Here is an 11344-nt window from a genome sequence, read left to right as displayed (position 1 = left end):
GTTTCTCAGCCTCAGTACAGTTGGTGTTTAGGGCCAGATAAGGCTTTGTTATAGGATTTGAGCTGTGCATTGTAAGATGTTTGCATCATCCCTCGAATCTATCTATTAGATTCTGGTATCCACAGACCCCTTCTCAACTATGACAACCAAAAACTTCTCTAGACATTAGCAAATGTCACCTAAGGAAAATCACTCCTAGTTGATAACCTTTGTTCTAGTGTTAAGTGAAAAAATAGAAGTGTTAAAAAATGAACATTTAATTAGATTACTAAGGAATTAATTCCAGTGTGCATAGGGTGTGGAGAAAAGCAGTGGTTAGGTTGTCTTCATAGACCGTGTTTTCTGAATAATGTCCTTATTTATAACTAGGATAGTGCATGAGTCAGCCAGGATGAGGTGAATCCATTGCAGGGAGAGAGATAACATGTGTAAAACATAAAGACCTGAAGTAGCATGCAGATTATTAATTCATTGCTTTACACAGTTCAGGGGAGGATTAGGAAAAAAACTCAGCATGTTATATAAGTGCCAGATCATAGTAGACACTGAAGTCTTTCTAGGAAACTGGGCAAACAGAACACTGTTAGTGAAGAGAGAATGGTGATCATTTTCATGCTCAAGTAATTTGATCAGATTCTGGTTGAGAAATGCAGATTGGATGCAATGTGGAGAATAAAAAACCTGGAGGGAGACAGCCTATGGGCAAGGTTAGGGCTTTACTGTGTGTAGGAAAGAGTGCTCAAGTAATTTGATCAGATTCTGGTTGAGAAATGCAGATTGGATGCAATGTGGAGAAAAAAAAAACCTGGAGGGAGACAGCCTATGGGCAAGGTTAGGGCTTTACTGTGTGTAGGAAAGAGGACAGAAGAATGTGAATTAAGTCAGTGTTGAAAGGGCAAAAAATAAATGTCTGCATTTGAATATAATTGAGAAAATGTATTAAAATTACTTCTTTTGGTTACTGAATATAAGGGGTGAGGAAAGGTACATTTGAGAATGACTTTAAGATTTTTGCATCGAGTCATATAACAGATGACTTTAGAGCTTGGCCCGTATCCCCTTGGATTCCTTTACATTTTAAGTATATGGACTTCCAACAGTTGGCACCCGTATCTCTTTTCAGAGGATTCCCCTCAGGCTGTGGAATCCTGCCTGCTGGCATTCATGGATAGCTAGATTGCCTAGGGATTTATATTTGTCCTGAGGTGGCACTCAACCGATGACTAACAGGTATAGGAGGATAAATACTCCAGCTCTCACAAGAGAGCTTGTCCTGAGCAGGACAAGTGTGAGATGTGACCTGTGCTGTCCCAAGATCTTCCCTGCAGGATTAAGCCAGACTTACTATTGTTTGATATTTAACCTTTTCTCTGCCTCTATTCTAAATGTACTTGCTTTTTTCTGAACACAGTGGCTAGTGTTTTCTGAAGACTGTTGCCGATTAGCACAAGTCCTGTCTCCTTGGCACATGACCTGCTTCTGGCAAACACAACTTTCTTGTTCATTTGTTTCAGTTGTCTGTGGAATATTAGATGTGGTCATCTCTCATTTAAATATCTTGAAACATAAATCAGAAAAGGTATGGTTGAAGTTTTAGGTTATGTGGATATTGAGGAAGTAATCATTATTTTTAACTTTGTTTTTATCTGTTATCATATGTAACACTATCCATTTATATTTGCTAAAGATTTTCAGCATTTATATTCATTCTCTTTCAAATAAAAGAAATATGAACATAGGTTCTGCTAGTATATGAGAAGCCTCTTACATAAGAACAGGTGGTTTGTGAAATTAGTGTGGTTCTCTTTCTAGTACATATTTTGCCCGTATGACTTCTATCCTATTTGTCATTGGAGCTTGAGTTTTCTGATTATCCATACTATTAATTCATTTGTTTGTTTATTCTCTTATCTACTTATTCAATCTTACTTATATCATTAATAAATAATTGTTACTATCAGGAAAGTGCCAGGGTCTCTGTTAGTCACTGGGAAAATCATGCATTAAAGAGTTACTTTACTACATGCAGAATGACTATGATGTGTAGTAATACCAGAAAATCATATGATCTACCAATTAATATAAATGGTTTGCCATATTCTGCAATTCACTATTTAGAGATTGCATATCATAGTCATTTTAAAACGTAAAGCATGACTAAAGATATGTTGGAACATGTTGGAACATGTTAAAAATTCAGAAAACCTAAATGTTAAAAGGTAGGAATTGACCAGTTAAAATCCTAGTGATTTAGTATAAACAGGCTGCAGCACAGACATTTGAATTTCTCATATGCTTTAGCCAGCACTTCATGGGAATGTGTAGTTAAAGGCTACATAAATTTTACCTGATATAACTTCAAGGGTCTGAATAAGAACTATGATCCCCACTATGTTGTGTGTTCCCCTTAACTGAATCTTCAACATTGGCCAGAACTGCAATTTTTGTGAGAAACCTCCTAAGTGTTCATTTAATTGAGTAATTGTATTTAATTAATCAAAATACTAATCAGAGAAAATGAAATATATTATTCCCGAATTACACACAAAGTAATATTTAAATATCCTTGGAAGACTAGCACACAATAAATTCTTAGTAATACTTACACATACTACATTATAGCACTATTTTTTTTTAAAAGTCATCTTTAACTAAGTACAAAGAAAATAAAACAATGGATGTAGCTTTTGCTTATTTCAAATTTTTGCCTGGGAGTGGAGGGTGGGGAGGGGTCTAAACCATACATAATTTATCCTCTGTGTAGAAAACAGCCTATGGACTAGGAGTAAAAGCTATTGGCTTTGGGTAGCTTTGAAATTTATTTTGCTTCTGATATATTTTATTTCACTGTTTGAAATAGGGGAAATGACACTGAAGCTTGGTACAGTGCATCAGAATTTTCAAGATGTTTTCAATTTTATTATTGCATATTATTGAGTATTAGACAAAGATCCCTGTCTACCTTGCAAGAATGCAATGGGGAAAAAAGTACTAAGAACAGTAAATAGGGCTCTTCTAGTTGTGTGTGTGTGTGTGTATTTAAACAAATCATAGGACTAATAATAGGTATGTCTTGTCAGATTGCTGGTTAATTCTTTCCAAGTACGTAAAATTGACTTTCAATGAATAAAAAATAGAAAGTAGGAGTGACTAATAGATAATGTATATAGCAGTGGTGAAATGGAGCATGATTTTTAACAATTCTGTTCAAATGTCTTGGTGTCTACAGATGTTTTGTGTTTAACAAGTTGTAGCCATCATCTAGCTGCAGATGGCTACCAAACATTGATTTCCAGAACTTCCATTTCAGCAGATGAAAAATCATTGAGTTGCTAAAGGCAAAGAAAGTTTGTTTCTGATGTTGTGTCAGCTTACATGTCTTGCTGTCCTAATCTACTCAACCAAAAAAAGTCCTGTATCAGAGAATCCTGCAGGGGAAGGCTGAGGCTACTAAGAGAAACACATATGAATTCTACATGACAGGACTTTGGCAATGCAGCCTGTGGCCACACTCCCTCTTATAGCACCTGAGAGGAATATGTGCTGTTAACCAATGTGTTTGGTGTTGTTTTTGTAAAGAGATTTCTTTCTTAATTCTTCCATTTGAAATTATTTGGCCTTATATTTATATTTTGAAACCTTAATATATGTTTTTAATTCTATAGCTACATAGCCAGACAATATAGAACAGTGTGGTATATATAAAACTTACTTTTGTTCTTGTATGCTAGCAATATTCTCAAACATTCTCAAACAAAAGTAACCCATGAAACAAAGACTCCTCAGAAACACAATGCAATTTGATTAAATTAGAGCACTCATTCAAATAATGCCAATTTGCACAAAGAAGATATATCTTCATGGTACAAAGAAAATGTCTCTCAATCAAGAATATACACAATTCTTGGTTTGACAGCTGGCTTACAGGTTTCTTAAGGTGTAAGGGAAAATTGTTTCACTAATATTGACAAACTTTTCACTGATTTATTGTGGGAGTGGTGAAATAATTTTTCTGCTGAACACCACATACTCAAAGATTGTATGAAATATAACAACACATCTCACCATTACAGACTATCTTTTCCTTATTGTTACTATTTTACCATCCAGAAAATACAAATTATAAAAATCCTTTACATTAATGGTATTTGGTAACCTTAATTTATAAGATAAGCTACCTACTGGTAGCATTGAGATAGAAAATATATAAAATATGACATATAGGCAGATATCAATATAAATGACTCAGGAGACCCACAGTAATTTTATCGTGAATATACTACATAGTTCACAAAAATCTACCTTTCGGAAACAGTATAATATCTTTATTCAACTCAACAGTTGCATAATATTCACCACTTCTCTTAATATTCATGTATTGTCAAAATTGCATTAGCACAAATATGAATTTGTGTCAGAAAACATTGATATATTGGTAATTTCAATGAACTAAAATGATAAGAAATTATTTTTTTGTTTTAGATATTTGGCAAGACAGTTACATTCATACAAGTACCAAAGAAAAAGTCTCAAAGGTGTATTTCTAATATAGAATTTCACAAATTGCCTCTTCACAATTTATTGCACCTAAATATAAGTGCAAAGTTCTAAATACTTTCTTTACAGCCTTCTGATGGAACATATTTCCCCACCTGCTTGACCCGAAACTTCTATTAATACAATATGTCTTTGGTTAGTGCCTAAACAAAAACCCATTGTCTCCAAAGGCTATAATTAAAACAGATATTTTTACTTTATCAGGTAGAAAAGGTATTTTTAAAATTTACTTTTTAGTCATTTCCATATTTCCATTATTATACAGCAGAATATTAAATAATAATAATAATCTGTCTTTTTTTTTCCTTAAAATGTGCCTCCACCTCCCCTCCCTCTTGAATTATCTTCAGTTTTGTCTGTACCACTTGGCCAAAACTGCCCTTCTTAAGGCGGCAAATAATGTCTCATCTGACCTACTAGAAGCATTTGAAAATGCGTCTTCAAAACACTGTCTTTATTTGCATTTTATGACATCCCTTTCATCTGGTCTTTCTCCTACCTTTTTATTATCTTTTACTTTCTTTTATAATTTCTCTTCAGTGCTCCAAATTCTGAAGGATACAGTGCACCAAAGATAGGTCTTTGAACCACTTTTATTTACTATTTGCATTCATTCACTGAGTGTTTTCTGTAGGGTTTGGGTATTAAAAACTCTATACTGCAAAGAATTTCAAGCTTATATTTCAAAAACAGAGTACTCCTGTGAATTCTAGATCTCTATAGCCACTGGCTTCAGGACCTTCCAACTCCAATTGTTGATATAATAGCCTTTCAAATACTAACATACACAAAGCTGATCCTATGCCTCCCAGCAAACTAACTCCCTATGTTGTCTGGCCATTTCAGTTAATGTCAACTCTTTTCTTCTAAATTTTAGGGCAATATGCTAATTCTCATATTTTAATTCTTTTTTCTTAACTCCACATCTAGTCCACCAGTAAATCCTGCAGGGTATACCTCAAAACATATTAAGAATTTGAACATTTTTTTACAGCTGAAAAATACAATAACTGAACTGAAAATTTCATTAAAGGAGTTAGACAGCAGGCAAAATGAGACAGAAACAAAGAATCAGCAAACTTGGAGAGAGGCAATTTAAAATTGAGTCAGAGGAGCAAAAACAAAAAAGAATGAAGAATACTAAAGAAAGTCTAAGGGACTTCTGGAGCACTATCAAGCATACCAATATGCACAATATATAAATTTCAGAAGGAGATGAGACAGAGAAAGGTGAAGAAAGCTTATTTGAAGAAATAATGGCTGGACAATTCCCAAATATGGACGTATAGATTTAAGATACTCAAAGAAGTACAACTAGAATAAATTCAAAGAGAGGCACTAAAACATATTAAAATCAAATTGTCTAAAGTTAAAAACAGAGAAGATCTTGAGAGCAGCAAGAAAAATTGGCAAGATTTTATTATATACAATTGAATTTTTAAAAGATTATCACCTATTTCTCAGCAGAAATATTGTAGGCCAGACGAGAGTGGGGTAATTCATTCAAAATCCTAAAAGAAAGAAAAAAAAATCACCTCTTACCTAAGAATGCTGTTTCCCACAAAACTGTCCTTCAAAAATAAAGGAAAAATTAATATGTTCTCAGATAAACAAAGCTTGAGGAAGTTAATTACCAGTAGACCTTCATTATAGGAGATGCTGAAGGGAATTCTTCAAGTTGAAATAAAAGAATGTCAGAGAGCAATGCAAAGTCACATGAAAATATAAATATAATTTATTATATAAATATAATTTATTATATAAATATAATAAATATATATTAAAAATGTAATATGAAATGTTTTATTCTGTAAAGGTAAATACACAGACAAATGCAGCAACCTGTAAATATATATTACAAATGTAATATGAAATGTTTTATTCTGTAAAGGTAAATACACAGACAAATGCAGCAACCTGTGTCAGGTCTGCCACTGGCTGACCCGAACAGCCCTAGCCTCATTATCAGTCTCTCCCTTGGTGGGCGAGCGAATTGCCTGGATTCCTCTTTCCCTCCGGTCCCCATTGGAAGGAGATGGGGAAGGGAGCCGTGAAGAGAGGTGAGCACAGCCACTGGCCCCAACCAGACTGTTAAAGAACACTCAGACGTGGCGGGGGTTCTGTCAAACAGTTCTGTTTATTATCACACAAGCACTTGCTTTTATAGGCGGATGGGGAGGGGAGGTTTTAACATAATCCTATCAGCTTAAAGGTTATGAGGGCAGGCATCCTATTTTAATGCCTAGCTATTGCAATCAAGCAGTGTCCACGAGCGCAGAAACACATATTTGGCCAATAAGGGCTAAGGCAAGGTTCCCACAGACACTCCCACCCTACTTCCTCCCGGCACCATCTTAGGCTGCCATGTTAATATGCCCTTGTGGGCCCATAATGGTGTCGCTTGTAATGTCATTTAAGGTGGCGTTAGTTTTTAAGGCCCGACAAACCTGGACTATTGTAATTTTGATATATAAAATTTAGAGGACATCCAACTTTTGGTAATGAATAGAACTATGTGACAGAAGACAAATAATGAGACAAGAGACTTGAAGAATAGTATGAACCAATTGGACTTAATAGACATATGCAGAGCACTTCGCCCAGAAAAAGCAGAGTATGCATTCTTCTGTAGTGCATGTGGAACAATCTCTAGAGTAAACCACATGTTAGGTAACAACAGAAATCTTAACAAATTTAAGAAGACTGAAATAATACAAAGTATCTATACATATAAAAATAAAATAAAATTAGAAATAAATTGAATAATGAAAACTGAAAAATCCAGCATATNTATTATATAAATATAATAAATATATATTAAAAATGTAATATGAAATGTTTTATTCTGTAAAGGTAAATACACAGACAAATGCAGCAACCTGTGTCAGGTCTGCCACTGGCTGACCCGAACAGCCCTAGCCTCATTATCAGTCTCTCCCTTGGTGGGCGAGCGAATTGCCCGGATTCCTCTTTCCCTCCGGTCCCCATTGGAAGGAGATGGGGAAGGGAGCCATGAAGAGAGGTGAGCACAGCCACTGGCCCCAACCAGACTGTTAAAGAACACTCAGACGTGGCGGGGGTTCTGTCAAACAGTTCCGTTTATTATCACACAAGCACTTGCTTTTATAGGTGGATGGGGAGGGGAGGTTTTAACATAATCCTATCAGCTTAAAGGTTATGAGGGCATGCATCCTATTTTAATGCCTAGCTATTGCAATCACGCAGTGTCCACGAGCGCAGAAACACATATTTGGCCAATAAGGGCTAGGGCAAGGTTCCTGCAGACACTCCCACCCTACTTCCTCCTGGCACCATCTTAGGCTGCCATGTTAATATGCCCTTGTGGGCCCATAATGGTGTCGCTTGTAATGTCATTTAAGGTGGTGTTAGTTTTTAAGGCCTGACAAACCTGGACTATTGTAATTTTGATATATAAAATTTAGAGGACATCCAACTTTTGGTAATGAATAGAACTATGTGACAGAAGACAAATAATGAGACAAGAGACTTGAAGAATAGTATGAACCAATTGGACTTAATAGACATATGCAGAGCACTTCGCCCAGAAAAAGCAGAGTATGCATTCTTCTGTAGTGCATGTGGAACAATCTCTAGAGTAAACCACATGTTAGGTAACAACAGAAATCTTAACAAATTTAAGAAGACTGAAATAATACAAAGTATCTATACGTATAAAAATAAAATAAAATTAGAAATAAATTGAATAATGAAAACTGAAAAATCCAGCATATGTGAATACATACCATACTATTGAACAACAAATAGGTAAAAAGAGAAGCCACAAGGGAAATTAAAAAATATCTTGAGAGAAATGACAATAAAAACACGATATGCCAAAACATTTGGAATACAGGAAAAGTGGTCCATTGGGAATTTTATACTTGTAAATGTGCACATTTACAAATAATGAAGATCTCAAATAAACAGCCTAACTTTTCACCTCAAGAAACTAGGGAAAGATGAAAAAACTAAGTTCAAAGGTAGAAGAAAATAGAAAATAAATATTAGAGCAGAGATAAATTAAATAGAGAACAGGAGCATGATAAAAAATAACTTTTCACCTCAAGAAACTAGGGAAAGATGAAAAAACTAAGTTCAAAGGTAGAAGAAAAAAGAAAATAAATATTAGAGCAGAGATAAATTAAATAGAGAACAGGAGCATGATAAAAAAAATCACAAAACAAATAGTTTTCTAAAGATCTACAAAATTCATGAATCTTTAAGTTAACTGGGAGAGAAGGTAAAAAATAAAACTCTAAGAACTAAGATCAGAAATGAAAGAAGAGACATTGCAACCAATATTTTAGAAAAAAAGAATTATAAGAGACAACAAAAAATTGAATGCCAACAAATTGAATAACCTAGAATAAATGCATAACTTCTTAGAAAAAAAAAACTCACAATAGCAAATCATGAAGAAATAGATAATCTGAACAAACCAATAATAAGTATATAGACGGAGTCAGTAATTAAACTCACCCCTCCCCTCAAAAAGAGAAAAGCCCAGGGCCAGATAGAGAATTAGAGAATTCTGCCACATGTTTAAAGATGAACTAACACCAATTATGTTAAAACTCTTAGCAAAAGTTGAAGAGAATGGAAATATTTTAAACTCATTCTATGAGGCCAGAATCACCTTGATACCAAAGCCAGAAACGTGATCATAAAAGAAAACTTCAGAACAATATCCCCTGATAAATATTGATGTGAAAATCATTAACAAAGTACTAGCAGGCTGAATTAAACAGGATTATAGTCCATGACCAAGTGAGATTTATATCTGGAAGGCAAGGATGGTTTAAATTATAAAAATCAGTCAACTTGGAGAGACATCATCAAGATGGCAGAAATAGACATTCCCCAGCATCAATCTCTCTCACAACTGATCAATTTACAACTATTAAAGAGCAAAGACTGCTAACCTGGGACTGCTGGAGATAGGAGGAAGAGGAGGAGAAACCCATGAAGTTCAATAAGGTGGGAGAAGCTGTGGGGAGGGAAAGAAGTGACCGCTCTGACTATTTTGAGCCCTGGGACATGATCAACAAAGGGAAGAGACAACCTACAGAGTGGGAGAAAGTGTTTGCAAATATACATCCAACAAGAGATTTATGTCCAAAATATACAAGGAACTCAAACAACTTAACATTAAAAATACAAATAATCCAATTAAAAAATGGGCAAAGCAGAGTTGAACAGACATTTCTCAAAGGAAGATGTACAAATGGCCAACAGGTACATGAAATGATGCTCAACATCACTAACCATCAGGGAAATGCAGATTAAAACCACAATGAGATATCATCTCATCCCAGTCAGAATGGCTATTAACAGGACAGAAAATAACAAATGCTGGAAAGATGTGGAGAAAAGGGAACCCTCCCACATTGTTGGTGGAGTGTAAATTGGTAAGGCCATTGTGGAAAACAGTTTGAGGATTCCTCAGGTATCTAAAATTAGATCTACCTTACGATCCAGCTATCCCATTATTGGGTATAAACCAAAATGAAAAGAAATCAATATATAAAAAGACATCTACACTCCCGCGTTCATCTCTATTCATGATAGTGAAGAGATGGAAACAACCTAAATTCCTATTAATGGATAAATGAATTAAAAAGCTGTGGTATATATACACAATGGAATACTACTCAGCTGTAAAAAGAAATGATATCGTATCATTTGCAGCAACATGGATGGAACTGGAAGCCATCATATTAAGTGAAGTATGTTAGGCACAGAAAGACAAATACTACATATGTGGAATCTAAAAAAAAAAAAAGGTGGTTTGCATAGAAGTAGAGTAGAATAATGGTTGCTAGAAGTGGGGAGTGGAGGGGCGTGGTGAAGAGGACAAGGTGTGGAATAATGGCTATGAAATTATGCTATTTACCCTAAGAGATTCATTGTACAGTATATGCATGTATTGAGACAACACACTATACCCCACAAAAATAAGTGTAAATAAAATCAGAAAAAAATCAGTCAACTTAATATACCACATTAACATAATGAAGGACAATTTTCACTTGATCATCAAAATTGACACACAAAAAGCATTTGACAAGATTAAACTCTTCTATGGCAAAAAATACTCTGCAAACTAGTAATAGAAGGAAACTGCCTTAATGTAATAAAGACCATTTATGAAAAGCCCACAGCTAACATCACACTCAGAGGTGAAAGACTAGAAGCTTTTAGTCTAGATCAGGAACAAGACAAGTTTGCTTGCTCACTGCACTGTATTCAACACAGCATTAAAATTCCTAGCCAGAGCAATTAGGCAGCAAAAAAGAAATATCAAAAGACATTAAAACAGAAAAGGAAGAAGCAAAATTATCTCTACATATGATATTACATATAAATAAACCAAATTCCAGGGGGAAAAACCAGTTATAACTAACAAGAGAATTAATCTAACTTGCAGGACAAAATCATATCCCCAAATCAGTTGGGTTTCTATACTAACAGTGAAACTTCAAAAAGGAAGCCAAGAAAACAAGTCCACTTGCAATAGCATCAAAAATAATAAAATACTTAGGAATAAACCTTTGGAGGTGAAAGGCTTGTACTAAAAACTACAAGACATTGCTGAAAAAATTAAAGAAGACATAAATAAATAGAAAGACATGTTGTGTTCATGGATGGAAAGACTTAATACTGTTAAGCTACCCAAATCAGTCTACATATTCAATGTCATCCTTCTCAGAGTCCCAACAGCATTTTTTTGCAGAAATAGAAAAACCCATTTTAAAATTTATATGGA

This window comes from Galeopterus variegatus, unplaced genomic scaffold (assembly GCF_000696425.1).
Source record: "Galeopterus variegatus unplaced genomic scaffold, G_variegatus-3.0.2 Scaffold1068, whole genome shotgun sequence".
NCBI classification, from domain to species: Eukaryota; Metazoa; Chordata; class Mammalia; order Dermoptera; family Cynocephalidae; genus Galeopterus; species Galeopterus variegatus.
Note: the sequence above shows the minus strand (reverse complement) of the source record.